This window comes from Pongo abelii, chromosome X, assembly GCF_028885655.2.
Source record: "Pongo abelii isolate AG06213 chromosome X, NHGRI_mPonAbe1-v2.0_pri, whole genome shotgun sequence".
NCBI classification, from domain to species: Eukaryota; Metazoa; Chordata; class Mammalia; order Primates; family Hominidae; genus Pongo; species Pongo abelii.
In genome coordinates, this window is record NC_072008.2 from 76,131,209 (window position 1) to 76,142,072 (window position 10,864).

A 10,864-nucleotide genomic window follows, 5' to 3' on the forward strand; every position below is an offset into this window, starting at 1 on the left:
ATTACCTAATCCAAGGTCATGAACATTTGTCCCTACGTTTTTTTCTTTTTTTTTTTCTTTTTTTTTTTGAGACGGAGTCTCGCTCTGTCACGCAGGCTGGAGTGCAGTGGCGCAATCTCGGCTCACTGCAAGCTCCACCTCCCAGGTTCACGCCATTCTCCTGCCTCAGCCTCTTGAGTAGCTGGGACTACAGGCGCCTGCCACCTCGCCTGGCTAATTTTTTGTATTTTTAGTAGAGACGGGGTTTCACCATGTTAGCCAGGATGGTCTCGATCTCCTGACCTCGTGATCTGCCCGTCTTGGCCTCCCAAAGTGTTGGGATTACAGGCGTGAGCCACCGTGCCTGGCCCCTATGTTTTTTTCTAAGAGTTATACAGGGCTGGGCGCGGTGGCTCACACCTGTAATCCCTGCACTTTGGGAGGCTGAGGCAGGTGGATCACCTGAGGTAGGGAGTTCGAGACCAGCCTGGCCAACATGATGAAACCTCGTCTCTACTAAAAATACAAAAAATTAGTTGAGTGTTGTGGCACATGCCTGTAATCCCAGCTACTCAGGAGGCTGAGGCAGGAGAATCACTTGAACCTGGGAGGCGGAGATTGCAGTGAGCTGAGATCGCAGCTGGGCAACAAGAGCAAAAACTCCATCTCCAAAAAAAAAAGAGTGATATAGTTTTTTAGCTCTTACATTTAGGTCATTGATTCATTTTCAATTAATTTTTGTATGTGATGTGAAGTAGGGGTCCAACTTTATGCTTTTGCATGTGGATGTCCAGTTGTCTCAGTACCATTTGTTGAAAAGACTATTCTTTTTCCCATTGAATTGTCTTGGTTCCCTAGTTGAAAATTAACTAACCATAAATGTGAAGGTTAAGAAGTCCAGTTGACCCTTGAACAATACAAGGTTGGGGAACTGACTCCCCACACATTTGACTTCTTTTTTAAAATTTTTATTAATTTATTTATTTATTGAGACAGAGTCTCACTCTGTTGCCTAGGCTGGAATGCAGTGGCATGATCTTCGCTCACTCAAACCTCCGCCTCCTAAGTTCCAGCGATTCTCATGCTTCAGCCTCCTAAGTAGCTGGGATTACAGGCATGCGCCACCACACCTGGCTAATTTTTTTTATTTTTAGTAGAGATGGGATTCCACTATGTTTCCCAGGCTGGTCTCAAACTCCTGACCTCAAGTGATCCTCCCACTTCTGCCTACCAAAGTGCTGGGATTACAGGTGTGAGCTACCACACCCAGCCACCACATAGTGGACTTTTTTTTTTTTTTTGAGACAGAGTCTAGCTCTGTAGCTCAGGCTGGAGTGCAGTGGGGCGATCTCGGCCCACTGCAACCTCCGCCTCCTGGTTTCAAGCAATTCTCCTGCCTCAGTCTTCTGAGTAGCTGGGATTACAGGCGCCCGCCATCACGACCAGCTAATTTTTGTAGTTTTAGTATATACGGGGTTTCACTGTGTTGGCCAGGTTGGTCTTGAACTCCTGACCTCGTGATCCGCCCGCCTTGGTCTCCCAAAGTGTTGGGATTACAGGCATGAGCCACTGCCCCCAACCCATAGTCGACTTTTGACTTCCCAAAAACTTAACTACTAATAGCCTACTGTTGACCAGAAGCCTTACTGATAACATATAGAGTCAATTAACACATATGTTGAATGTTATACGTATTATATACTACATTCTTACAATAAAGTGGGCTAGAGAAAAGAAAATGTTATTAAGAAAATCTGCCGGGCGCGGTGGCTCACGCCTGTAATCCCAGCACTTTGGGAGGCCGAGACGGGTGGATCATGAGGTCAGGAGATCGAGACCATCCTGGCTAACACGGTGAAACCCCGTCTCTACTAAAATACAAAAAAAAAAAAAAAAAAAACAAATTAGCTGGGCGTAGTGGCGGGCGCCTGTAGTCCCAGCTACTCAGCAGGCTGAGGCAGGAGAATGGCGTGAACCCGGGAGGCGGAGCTTGCAGTGAGCCGAGATTGCGCCACTGCACTCCAGCCTGGGTGACAGAACAAGACTGCGTCTCAAAAAAAAAAAAAGGAAAATCATAAGGGGCTGGGCGAGGTGGCTCATGCCTGTAATCCTAGCACTTTGGGTGGCCGAAGTGGGCAGATTACTTGTGCCCAGTTCAAGACCAGCCTGTACAACATGACAAAACCCCCTCTCTAAACATACAAAAAAATTATCCAGTCATGGTGGCGCACACCTGTAGTCCCAGCTACTTGGGAAGGTAAGGTGGGAGGATCACCTGAGCCCAGGAGATCGAAGCTGCAGTAAGCCATGATTGTCGCAATGCACTCCAGCCTGGGCAACAGAGTGAGGCCTTGTCTAAAAAAAATAAAAATAAAAAAATAAGGAAGGGAAAATACATTTATTATTCATTAAGTGGAAGTGGGTTATCATAAAGTTCTTCATCATTGTCTTCATATTGAGTAGGCTGTGGAGGAGGAGGAGGAGGAAGATGAGGGGTTGGTCTTGCTATCTCAGGGGTAGCAGAGGCAGAAGAAAATCAATATATAAGTGGACCCATGCAGTTAAAACCCTTGTTCAAGTGTCACCTGTATATTTGAATGGAAATCTGAATAATGAGAAATTAATTTTGATGGGTATGAAAGATTAGGGAGAGTGATACTAGGGCAAAAGTTGTTTTAATTTTTTTTATTGTGTTTCATTTTAAATTCCAAAAGTAGTACATTATCACTGTAAAAAAATTAAATGCAGAAGTATGTAGAGTAAAAGGTAAATGCTTCTCTTCAGAGTCTCTCCAAGCTTAGTCCTCTTGCTATTTGTAAGCACTGGTAACATATCAGAGGTTATGTTGAAGAAAGAAGATGAAAAAGTTAAATGGAGTGTGGCTAGATTAACAGGAGCCTAAATTTCTAGGTCAAGGATTTTGAAAATGATTTAAAAAGAGAGTTAAAAGGGCATTATAGGCATTTAAAAAAAAAAAAAGAATGTTGATTCTCTCTTTTTTTTTTAAAGACAGGGTCTCGCTCTGTCTACCAGGCACACAGTGGCTGCAGTCTTGGGTCACTGCAACCTCTGCCTCCCAGGTTCAAGCGATTCTCTGCCTCACCCTCACGATTAGCTGGGACTACAGGCATGCACCACCACGCCTGGCTAATTTTTATATTTTTAGTAGAGACGGGGTTTTGCCATGTTGGTCAGGCTAGTCTCAAACTCCTAGCCTCAAGTGATCTGCCCACCTCAGTCTCCCAAAGTGTTGGGATTATAGGTGTGAGCCACCATGCCCAGCCAATTCTTTTCTTTTTTTTTTTTTTGAAGCAGAGTTTTACTCTGTCACCCAGGCTGGAGTGCAGTAGCGTGATCATGGCTCACTGCAGCTGCGACCTCCCAGGCTCAAGCAATCCTCCCACCTCAGCCTCCTGAGAAGCTGGGACTACAGGCATGCGCCACCATGCCCAGCTAATTTTTTGTATTTTTAGTAGAGGCCAGATTTTGCTGTTTCCCAGGCTGGTCTCAAACTTCTGGCCTCAAGCAATCCTCCCCAGCTCAGCCTCCCAAAGTACTGGGATTACAGGTGTGAGCCATTGCACCCGGCCAAATGTAGATTCTATCTATCTATCTATCTATCTATCTAGCTAGCTAGCTAGCTAGCTAGCTATCTATCTATGAGACGGAGTTTCACTCTTGTTGCCCAGGCTGGAGTGCAATGGTGCAATCTCAGCTCACCGCAACCTCTACCTCCCGGGTTCAGTGATTCTCATACCTCAGTCTCCCGAGTAGCTGGGATTACAGGCACCCACCACCAAACCCGAGTAATTTTTTGTATTTTTAGTAGAGACGGGGTTTCACCAGCTTGGCCGGGCTGCTCTTGAACTCCTGATCTTGTGATCCACCCACCTTGGCCTCCTAAAGTGCTGGGATTACAAGTGTGAGCCACAGCACCCTGCCTCAAATGTACATTCTTAATCAGAGGAGGAGGGAGGAGTGAGGAGTGATCTCTCTTTCTTTTTTTTTTTTTTGTTGTTGTTGAAGTGGTATCTTGCTCTATCATCCAGTCTGGAGTGCAGTGGTGCCATCTTGGTTCACTGCAACATTCATCTCCCAGACTCAAGTGATCCTCCCACCTCAGCCTCCCAAGTAGCTGGGACCACAGGCACACGCCACCACAACTGCCTAACTTTTGTATTTTTTGTAGAGACGGGGTTTTGCCATGTTGGCCAGACTGGTCTTGAACTCCTGGACTCAAGCGATCTGCCCGCCTCAGCATCCCAAAGTGCTGGGTTTACAGGCACATGCAACAACGACCAGCTAATTTTTGTATTTTTAGTAGAGATGAGGTTTCACCATGTTGGCCAGACTGGTCTTGAACTCCTGACCTCAAGTAATTCGCCTGCCTTGGCCTCCCAAAGTGCTGGGGTTACAGGTGTGACTCACTGCACCCGGCCCATTAATCTTAAATGTACAACTTTTTTCTATCTTCTTATCAAAATCAGGGAACCAGCAAATATCCAGAAGTTCTGAAGAGAACAGAGGTGAGGAATCAAAAGTTCAAGTAACCCTTGGCCAGGCATGGTGACTCACGCCTATAATCCCAGCACTTTGGGAGGCTGAGGCAGGTGGATCACGAGGTCAGGAAATCGTGACCATCCTGGCTAACACGGTGAAACCCCATCTCTACTGAAAATACAAAAACAAAAATTAGTTGGGCGTGGTGGCGGGTACCTGTAGTCCCAGCTACTCGGGAGGCTGAGGCAGGAGAATGGCGTGAACCTGGGAGGCGGAGCTTGCAGCGAGCCAAGATCATGCCACTGCACTGCAGCCTGGGCAACAGAGCGAGACTCCGTCTCCAAAAAAATAAATAAATAAATAAATAAATAAATAAAAATTAAAAACAAAAAAGTTCAAGTAACCCTCGTTGTATATAAATTCAATATATAAAATTTGAAAGCAAGTGCAGTGGCTCTCACTTGTAATCCCAGCACTTTGGGAGGCCAAGGTGGGCAGATCACTTGAGGCCAGGAGTTCGAGACCAGCCTGGCCAACATGGTGAAACCTCTCCTCTAGTAAAAATACAAAATTTAGCCAGGCGAAATTGTGGGCACCTGTAATCCCAGCTACTCAGGAGGCTGAGGCAGGAGAATCACCTGAAACCAGGAAGTGGAGGTTGCAGTGAGCCAAGATCATGCCACTGCACTCCAGCCTGGGCGACAGAGCTAGACTCTGTCTCAAAAAAATAAAAATTGAAATTTATAGCATTAATAAAGTAGGGTACTAGCTCATTTCACATGGACAAAGCCTAAAAGGTGAGAAATTTTCAAGCAGGTGTATGACATGAAAAACAACAACAATAGCCATAGTTACCATTTCTGATACAAACTAACTGTGCCAGGCATTATGCTAAGTGCTTTGCATGCATTATCTCATTTAACCCCCCCATTTCCCACCATCAAATCTACATATTTGCTCACATTAGAACAAATCCTCTCCCTACCTCCTTTTATACTTCTCATTTCTTCCTACTGTGTGCTATCCCCTCACACCTTCCCAGAAACCTTCCACTATTAATTATCCCTTCTCTCTCCTGTTTATTCAACATTTCCCTCTCATTGAGATTTTTTTTTTTTTTTTTTTTTTTTGAGATGGAGTTTTTCTCTTGTTGCCCAGGCTGGAGTGCAATGGCAGGATCTCGGCTCACTGCAACCTCCACCTCCTGGGTTCAAGCGATTCTCCTGCCTCAGCCTCCCGAGTAGCTGGGATTACAGGTGCCCACCACCATACCCAGCTAATTTTTGTATTTTTAGTAGAGACGAAGTTTCACCACGTTGGCCAGGCTGTTCTTGAACTCCTGACCTCAAGTGATCCACCCGCTCAAAGTGCTGGGATTACAGGTGTGAGCCACTGCATCTGGCCTCATTGACATATTTTTATTGACATTTAAATATGCTCTAGTCTCTCCAGTCTTAGAAAAATAATTTTCCTTGAGTTCACATCCCTCTCTAGCTACCACCTAACACCCTTCTATCTGTTATAGCCAAACTTCTTGACATAACTATTCTTTTTCCATTTCCTTCTTCTTACTCCCTTATTAATATAACACACTCTAATCTGACTTCCTCAGTTTGTGGTGTAAGGTCACCAATGACTATCAAATCACTAAATCCAGTGGATAATTTTAGTCCTCATCTCACTTGACCTGTCAAGCAAAATATGACAAGAAATACTCCTTGAAATACTTTGATACATTGGCTTCTGTGACCCATCATGCCTCTTCTTTGTCCTACTTCTCTGGCCATTCCTTTCAATCTCATTTTTATTTTTATTTATTTATTTATTTTTTCAAATAAATATTTTTAATACATTTTTTTTCTTGGGATGACAGCAATAGTATTACTATGATAGTATTAACTTTTCTTATTTTTATTGCTTTTACTAGTTAAAAGGTAATAAATGGGTGTTCTTTCAAAGTTAATATAGAAATATACAAAGTAGAAAATTAAAGACTCTTGGCCAGGCGCGGTGGCTCATGCCTGTAATCCCAGCACTTTGGGAGGCGGAGGCAGGCGGATCACGAGGTCAGGAGATCGAGACCATCCTGGCTAACACGGTGAAACCCCGTCTCTACTAAAAATACAACAAATTAGCCGGGTGTGGTGGCGGGTGCCTGTAGTCCCAGCTATTCGGGAGCCTGAGGCATGAGAATGGCGGGAGCCTGGGAGGCAGAGCTTGCAGTGAGCTGAGATTGCGCCACTGCACTCCAGCCTGGGCAACAGAGCGAGACTCCTCAAAAAAAGAAAAACAAAGAAAGTTAAAGACTCTCTAATCCCATTCCCATATAACTACCTGCAACAGAATGGGAAGATTTAGTCATAAATACAAAGAAGATACATAGAAAAAAATAGACAATTATTAACTCTAGAAAAAATATAATCATAGCATACTCCTCAGCTCAGAAGTGAAAAGTATTTACATGGTCATTAAGAAAAATACATATGCATTTTCCCCCAATTTTTTATTTATTTATTTATTTTTATTTTTTTGAGAAGGAGTCTCGCTCTGTCCCCCAGGCTGGATTGAAGTGGCATGATCTTGGCTCACTGCAAGCTCCACCTTCCGGGTTCAGGCCATTCTCCCACCTCAGCCTCCCGAGTAGCTGGGACTACAGGCGCCCACCACCACACCTGGCTAATTTTGTTTTTGTGTTTTTAGTAGAGACGGGGTTTCACCGTGTTAGCCAGGATGGTCTCGATCTCCTGACCTCGTGATCCGCCCACCTCGGCCTCCCAAAGTGCTGGAATTACAGGTGTGAGCCACCATGCGCGGCCTCCATAATGAACTTTTCAAATAATTTTTCTTTTTTTTTTTTTTAATGGAGTCTCTGTCTGTTGCCCAGGCTGGAGTGCAGTCATGTGATCTCGGCTCACTGCAATCTCTGCCTCCCGGGTTCAAGTGATTCTGCTGCCTCAGCCTCCTGAGTAGCTGGAATTACAGCTGGGATTACAGGTGCCCGCCACCGTGCCCATGCCCAGCCAATTTTTTTTTTTTTTTTGAGACAGAGTCTTGCTCTGTCGCCCAGGCTGGAGTGCGGTGGCGCGATCTCAGCTCACTGCAAGCTCACCTCCCGGGTTCACGCCATTCTCCTGCCTCAGCCTCCCGAGTAGCTGGGACTATAGGCGTCTGCCACCATGCCCGGCTAATTTTTTTCTATTTTTAGTAGAAACATGGTTTCACCGTGTTGGCCAGGATGGTCTCGATCTCCTGACCTCGTGATCCGCCCGCCTTGGCCTCCCAAAGTGCTGGGATTAAAGGTGTGAGCCACCGCTCCCAGCCAATTTTTTGTATTTTTAGTAGAGACGGTGTTTCACTATGTTGGCCAGGCTGGTCTCGAACTTCTGACCTCGTGATCTGCCCACCTCGGCCTTCCAAAGTGCTGGGATTACGGGCGTGAGCCACTGCGCCCGGCCTCAAATAAATTTTTAAAATATCTTTTTTCAGCCAGGCGTGATGGCTCACGCCTGTAATCCTAGCACTTTGGGAGGCTGAGGCAGGCAGATCACCTGAAGTCAGGAGTTCCAAGACCAGCCTGGTCAACATGGTGAAAGCCTGTCTCTACTAAAAATACAAAAATTTGCCAGGTGTAGTGGCGTGTGCCTGTAGTCCCAGCTACCTGGGAGGCTGAGGCAGGAGAATCGCTGGAACCTGGGAGGAGGCAGAGGCTGCAGTGAGCTGGGGTCACACCACTGCACTCCAGCCTGGGGGACAGAGTGAGACTCCATCTTAAAAAAAAAAAAGAGAAAATATATCATTTTTCTTGGGATGACAGTAATAGTAATAACATGATAGTATTAACTTCTTATTTTTATTAAAATTAGATCGTCAAGATTGTTACTAACAAATCTTGATTTTTATTACTGTGCTAGGGCAAGATTTTAATCACTAAGTTCTTCTCATCACGGAAATATGTGCTTTTCTTCATCCTTGGGCGTCTTGAATCATCTGATGTTGAGGGGCCTCCTGAACTGGGTTTCCATTTTTTTTGTTCTTCAATTTTGGCTTGCTAGAATGCTATGGCCTGACTGAGGCTGTCAAGAGCAGGATTCTCCCCTTCATCTTCACTTTCTGCTTCCTCAATTTCTTCTGGTTCAGGAGCTTTCTTTTTTTTCTTTTTTCTTTCTTCTTTGGAGGCTCACATTCTCCAAGCATATTTTTCGGACAGGCATAACTTAAGTGTCCATTTTCCCCACATTCATAACACTTGGATTTGCCAAAGTAGTTTCGCCTTCAGATGAACACAGCTGCTCCTCCATTGTCAATAGCAATGCTTCCTCTTTTTTTGGGTTTTTTTTTTTTTTTGAGACGGAGTCTTGCTCTGTCGCCTAGGCTGGAGTGCAGTGGCATGATCTCCACTCACTGCAACTTCTGCCTTCCAGGTTCAAGTGATTCTCCTGTCTCACCTCCCTAGTAGCTGGGATTACAGGCGTGCCACCACACCCAACTAGTTTTTATATTTTTAGTAGAGATGGAGTCTCACCATGTTGGCCAGGCTGGTCTTGAACTCCTGGGCTCAAGTGATCTACCCACCTCGGCCTCCCAAAGTGCCGGGATTACAGGCCTGAGCCACCGCACCCAGCCAATGCTTGCTTTTATCACTCTACCAAATAACTGTTTGTTGTTTATTGCCCTGGTACAGTTTTGTGCAGTCTTTATCCAAAACTACAATAAATGCAACCCCTTTACTCTTCCTGATATCTTTATCTTTCATTATGGTAACCTTTACAACTTTGCCATAGTTGGAAAATATTCGGTACAAGTCATTGTCAGGGAAAAGGGCAAGCTGGATACATACACTGTGCTCTTACTTGGAGCCAATCCACCACTCATTTCTTCAGGTGGGGCGGTCCTGGGAGACCAGAAGAGTGCGAGCCCTCAGCTCAGCTGGGGCTCAACTGAGCCGATTCTTCATAGCCGCTCGCAGCGGCCTTGGCATCACGAGTCCTGGGACTCATTTTTGCACTCCTCCTTTTCTTCCTGGCCATTCAGTGATTCAGTTCCTTAGGACTCAGTCCTAGGATTGCTCTCTTCTCATATAACTCTTCCAGACACCCTCAGTTATGTACGTGACTTCAAATATCACCCCCATGCAGATGACTCACATTTTAATCTCTAGGCCATATCATTCCACTGAGGCTCAAATCCAGTAAGCATGTGTTTGCTATTATTATTACTGCTGCTACTATTCTTTTTCTTCACTGAAAGTTTTTTTACCTCGGCATGTTAGGAAAGTTAGATGATTTTTTTATGGAAGGGGTGCGGACACATCTCCAATATCCAATTGTATAATGTTTCATTAAGAAAATAGGATTTTCTTGACAGGTTTTACTCCTCTATAAAGTGATAGCATATTTACCACACAATTGCATCAGCTTCAGGATTAAGGGAGACTGTATTCACCTGATGAGGGAGTACAGTATTTTGTATAGAATGCCACTGTGCTAGGCACATCTACCCACATTATTTTATTTAATCCTCACACTTGCTCTGTGAGGTAGGTATTATTATCACAACTTCTTATAGATGAGGAAACTAGGGAACAAAATAGAAAATAGCTTGCCTGGGGTCATACAGCTACTGATTAAAACCTCAGGCATTGCAAAGAGCTGTCCTAGAGTCATTTGAAAACATCTAAAACCTAAAAACCTAAAAGGGATCTTGGAAGAGGATCTTGATATGACACCCCTCTAGCCTAGCAGAGTCCCTTTGACAAGACTAACTGGGGAACAGGGAGGCTCTTGGTTGATCAGTGATATCTTACATTGATGTAAGGCTTTTCCAAATAACTTCTACATCTCTGATCACCTGCTCTCTAACCTCACTGAGATGCCTAGGTAATCCACCTCTCAATTCATCCAGATGAAGTAATTATCTCCCAGTTATAGTAGTTTTCTCTCCCACACTCCATGAACTGCCACTCCAATGTTACTGTCTCTGAGACCCCTGCCTCCATTATCCTCTTTTTTCCTTTCTGCTCCCAAAGTCCCAGAAACTGCTAGAGGGAGAACCAAGTAGACAAATATAAATTCATGCTGTCCAATTTCAACTTGGCCCTTGCAGCTGCTCAGCAACCCTTTTATTTGTCTCATACATTCCCTGGCACTCTCCCACAGAGGCTGTTCCAGACCTTCCTCTTAAATTCCAGCTCCTCCTGTTCCACTCCTTCAGACTAATCTGTGCACTTTCATCAGATGCTTGAGAATTCAATAACATTGTTTTAAGATTTTTTAATAAAGAATTTATAACATGTATAAAAGTAGACAGACTAGTATAATAAAAGTATTTCAGTATATATCTCTAAAAAGTAAGAATTATTTTTTAAAAAATCATATTAGCACACATA

General features: G+C 44.4%; 1 pseudogene; it reads right to left on the bottom strand.

The window, feature by feature from the left end:
* Positions 1–8,535: 8,535 nt before the first annotated feature.
* LOC100456355 (zinc finger CCHC-type and RNA-binding motif-containing protein 1-like) lies at positions 8,536–9,411 on the bottom strand (annotated as a pseudogene).
* Between the last annotated feature and the right edge of the window lie 1,453 nt (positions 9,412–10,864).